Source organism: Dromiciops gliroides, chromosome 1 (genome assembly GCF_019393635.1).
Source record: "Dromiciops gliroides isolate mDroGli1 chromosome 1, mDroGli1.pri, whole genome shotgun sequence".
NCBI classification, from domain to species: Eukaryota; Metazoa; Chordata; class Mammalia; order Microbiotheria; family Microbiotheriidae; genus Dromiciops; species Dromiciops gliroides.
In genome coordinates this window covers 585,345,587-585,350,599 of record NC_057861.1, presented here as the reverse complement: position 1 = coordinate 585,350,599, position 5,013 = coordinate 585,345,587, and the positions used below count along the sequence as shown (strand labels likewise).

Sequence of the window (5,013 nt, the reverse complement as noted above, 5' to 3'; positions counted from 1 at the left end):
CTTGCCCAGGGTCACACAGCAAGTAAGTGTCTATTGTTCAAGGCTGGATTTGAACTCAGGTACTCCTGAATCCAGGGCCGTGCTTTATCCACTGCACCACCTACCTGCCCCTAGGCCTATTTATTTTTATCAAGTCAACAAACTACTGCCTCAGTAACCCTCTCCATGGTGTTAACAGACACTAACACTCCTCTTTTCTTGCCCTGACCCTTACTAGATGATTTCTCAGCAGACAAGGCCTATGGATTGATTGAAAAGAGGCTTCCTTCTTTTCCTCATCTTCTGAAAGACCCTTAGAAATGTTTCTTAGCTCCAGATATTCAGAGGTCCTTCTTTCTCTAATCTTCTATGTAACCTTCTTACATGTTCTAACCATCTTCCACAGGTCAGGATTTCCCTTTGCTTCTTTCATATTGAAGTCCTTCTGTTTTCTCATCTTTTCTTTTTGCTGGTTTGCTTTTGAAGGAATGCCTTATTCTTCCTAATAACCTAGAGAATGAAGGGCTGCAACCTGAGTTTTTTTAGCTTCTCTTCCAGTTAGAAAACTACCTTGTACTTTTAGTATAGACAATAATAGTCAGCTGACCATGGAAGAAACAGACATTTCACAAACTCAATGCAAATCATTAGAAAAAAAAATCTTCCTGTTCTCCACAATTACTTGTATTTCTACATTCCTTGGAAGATTGCTCTGACAGACTGCTTGTGGTGTCTTTTAGTTCCTGAGTTGTCATATTCCTCACTGCCTAAAGACTTGAAAGTCACACTGGGCTCCCTTTCCCTTTCTTCACTAATCTTTTACCTTGTCTTAGTGTGCAGTGTGTTTTATTTCTACTAGTTAAGTGGCACAATGGATGGGGCACTGGACCTAGACTCAGGAAGACCTGAGTTCAAAGTCTTACCTTGGTCAAGTGACAACTTTTTTGTCTCAGTTTCCTCAAAGGCACCTACCTACCTTACAGGGTTATTGTGAGGATCAATTAAAATAATATCACCAAATCACTTACCACAGTGCCTGACATATAATAAGCTCTATAAAAAATGAGTCTTCTATGCCAAGACAATCCCTCTCTTTTTATTCCTGTCTTTTTACTACTAGGAGACATCCTATTTTCCAGAGCTAAGGCTCAGCAAGCAAGCCCTGTCCTGAACTTGTATGAGAATATAATTATTAATGAGTTTCCTTAAGGGGACCCAGATCAGTTTTAGCCCTGCCTCTTCTCCCCACCGGCTTTGGAGGGTTCAGTTCTTATGAGGAAGTTTTAATCTTGTTCAGGGCCAGCCCTCTTTTGTCTAGCTCAGTGAACTGATGGGATTAAAACCATACCTGGGGGCAGCTAGATGGCACAGTGGATAGAGCACCGGCCCTGGAGTCAGGAGTACCTGAGTTCAAATCCAGCCTCAGACACTTAACACTTACTAGCTGGGTGACCCTAGGCAAGTCACTTAACCCCAATTGCCTCACTAAAAAAAAAAAAAACAAAACATACCTGGACTTCTGCCTTGCCCTTCTTTTGCATACTTTTCCATTAGGTCATGAGGTCATGGTAGGTCACATTTTAATATGGACCACCCTCAACTCATGTTAACCAATGGAATTGAATGATGCTAGACAGTGAGCTTTGATCAGTGTGTAATGACCCACCTCTATCAAAAGAGGATAAAAGGTGAGACCACACAAGGGTCACCTGCTTCTTAGTGCTCTTGGCTTCCTGGACCCACTGTCATTTTGTGAGCCCTCTCCTCTTAGGACAGGGTTGGTTTGTAGGCCATGTGCTCCATCTCTGAGAGAAAACATGGCATTGGGGCTTTTCTGTGTGTGTTAACTGTCATGCAATCAATACTTTACTAATATTTAGTATTAATTAATAATTAATTTTTTTTCCCAGGACTGACAGTCTGTCAAGTTTTATTGTATGAGCCAAATAGAAGGGTACTATGTACAGAGGAGATAGGGGAGAATCATTTCTTGATCTCCTCCTCCTTAGATAAAGTCTTGATGATCTCCTCCTTCTTAGCCTGTAGACGCTCTTCCCGACACTTTCGTGCTTCCTTAGTGTTGGACCTGCGAGCTTCAGCTTGGTCAGCCAGGAGCTTCTTCCGGGCCTCGTCTGCCTTCAGTTTATGAATGTGTTCCATGAGGATCCACTTATTCTTGAACACATTACCCTTCACTTTCAAGTACAGGCTGTGGTAGATATGGCAGTCAATCTTTTTGGATTCATGGTATCTTCGGAGTAGCCGCCGTAGAATCCTCATTCGCCTCCTCCAGGTCACCTTCTCAGGCATACGAGCATTGGCAGTACCCTTTCTCTTACCAATGCCCATGTGCGTGCCCTTCCGTCGAGCCAGAGTGTTTTTCCGGCATTTGGCACGGGAGTGCACAGTAACTGGCAATTTCATTGGTCTCATTGGGGTCAAGCCATACCTTCTTTTTTCCACATCGAAAGACACTAGAGGCAAGCCTCTTCTGAAGGGGTAGTCCGAGAATGGGGACAGAGCTAGACGTAGAGCTTACCTCAATAATTAATTATTACAGCCTAAATGGGTACAATAGCCATTATTATATAAATAGCCATTAATTTATAAGTAGCAAATAATAATTTAGGAACCCCAGCCTAGCACAATAAATTAGCAACACATTTGGTCTAACAATAATCCTTTATGGCTCAACTTCTGGATGATCTCAGCCACAGCAAAACCCCAGAATTGTTCCACACTAGCATTAGGCATTAGGCGGTCCTTGAGCTTGGAGAAGCACCTGCAGTAACCATGTTCTGGTTGTGAAGTCCTGCTATGAATCAAACTTTTCTCATTTTTGCCACTACCTCTTATTGTCAGGGTTATAGCTCACATTGTAGCCATTGGTATAAGTATTGAGATTTGCCCATCCTGAATTGGGTCTCCTACTAAAGGAGGACTCAGCCCAAGTGTCTACTTTCTATCCTTGAACAGAATAAAGAAATATTTTTGCTTATAATCAGTGTTAGCTCTTTGGTTTTATTTTATTTTTAGAGTTAATTGTGGTTTTGAAAACCTGGTTGAGCTCTCTGGCTTTTTTAGGGTTAATAGTGCAAAATGCCTGTGACTCTTTCTTTGGTCATTTGTTCTCAGGGTTTACACTGCCTTTCCTCTCCTTAAAAAACAAAGCAAAAGAAAAAACAATTGAAAGATAGTCATGAATTTATACTATCATTTTCTCCATAGATCTCAAGGTCGTTTTTGACTTAAACTAGTTTTCATTCTTAGAACATTCCCTTATCCATCTGATAGTTGAGAAAGGTCTCCTGCCAGATTTTAAAGTCTATGGCTGACTCAAAACAAGAGAGTCAATCAGATTAAGGAGATACGGTAATTCTTTCTAAAATTTCACAGTAAACCCAGAATAATCGAATCCCATTTTTGGTGAAGAAAGAAAGCATATTGAGTGAATACTGGGAGCTGGGGGTGGAGAAGGCCAGCCCTTTGGTAAGTTTGATATTTTGGTGAGGACAAAAAAGACCAAAAGAGAGAAGTTTGGGAGGTAGTAGAGGGGTTAGTGGGGTGATGGTGGTGGAAAGAAATTGCAAGGCTCCAATAATCTTTTACCCTATTGCCAGATTAGCAGAGTTTAGTTACCTAGCCTCCAGGAAGTGAAAGCTAATGTGCCACTTTGCTCTCTGTAAGATGGCATAAAATTAATTTTTCTATTTCACAGAGAACTTTTCTGTGCAATTAAAAAAAAATCCCTCTCTACCATAGCAATTATCTATAATTACTAATGAAAACAGGTGTCTTAAATGCCTTTTAAAATTTAGACATGAATGCATCATTATTATAATAGGCAACTACCAATATCCAATTTTCAGTGAGATGTTGAGATCAAACATAATGCAGGGGAAAGCAGATAAACAAAGGAAGTGGGAGCTTCCTTAGACTCTATTCATTAAAAGAAATCTGGTGGAGGGCCAAAGGTTGACAAGCAAAGTGGTTTATTTCTATTAAAATGAAGGGTTGGCGTTTTCTCAGTGTGCAGAGCAATGGGCCTTGATTGGCTGAGAGGAGAAGAAAATGGGAACCACTTAAGGGGAATCAAATTCCCTTATTCTGAAGCCCTTGTTAAAGAGCAAAGTGGAAGGAAATCCATTTCATGTCTTTCTTTTGAGTTTTGAGAAAAGTGGCTAAGTCACAATCTAAGTAATAAGCAGGCTCCTTTGGTCAATGTATCCACTCAATATGGATCTTGTTATTATGATGAGTAGCAGCTTTCATGGATGAGCAAATATGCACTTGATTTTGTGAAAGATACAGGGCAGAGCTTCCAGAGGCTAGATGGCACCAGAGTGCACAGAGCACTTGGCCTGGAGTCAGGAAGGCTCATTTTCCTGAGTACCAATTTACTAGCTGTGTTATCCTGGACAAGTCACATAACCATGTTTGCCTCAGTTTCCTCATCTGTAAAATGAGCTGGTGAAGGAAATGGCAACCCACTCCAATGTCTCTGCCAAGAAAGCTCCAAACAGGGTCAGGAAGAGTTAAGCATGACTGAAACGATCAACATAGGATCATTCCTGGTTCAGAGGATCATAGATTTGAGTTAGAAGAGACCTCAAGGCTATCTACTCCAACCCACTAGTTTTGCAAATGAGGAAACTGAGACCAGATAGGTTGGGTGATTTGCTCAGTCACACACTTAATAAGAGTTGGAGTAAGGATTTGAACAAAAGTCATCCTGTCTCTGAGTTCAGTACTTTATTCCCAATGCTGCTGCAGTGGTCTGAATCAGTCTGCGGCTGCTGCATATGGCTTGAACCCCAGAGCTCCTGAAACATGCACCTTCTGACCTCAGGTGAAGCTCAAGTATTTATAATAAGTGTCTATAAGGGTTCCAATAGCATGGCAAGAGGACCCTACAGGGACTAGGACTATGCAAATGTCAAGAGAAGACAGCATAATGAAGGTAAAGGAGAGTAGTATGGGAGGAAATCTACTGGATTGCAAGTCAGAAGACTTAGGTTCTAGTCTTGGCTCCCC

At 41.3% G+C, this 5,013-nt stretch overlaps 1 pseudogene; it reads right to left on the bottom strand.

The window, feature by feature from the left end:
* Nucleotides 1-1,962: 1,962 nt before the first annotated feature.
* LOC122752194 lies at nucleotides 1,963-2,733 on the bottom strand (annotated as a pseudogene).
* Nucleotides 2,734-5,013: the final 2,280 nt, after the last annotated feature.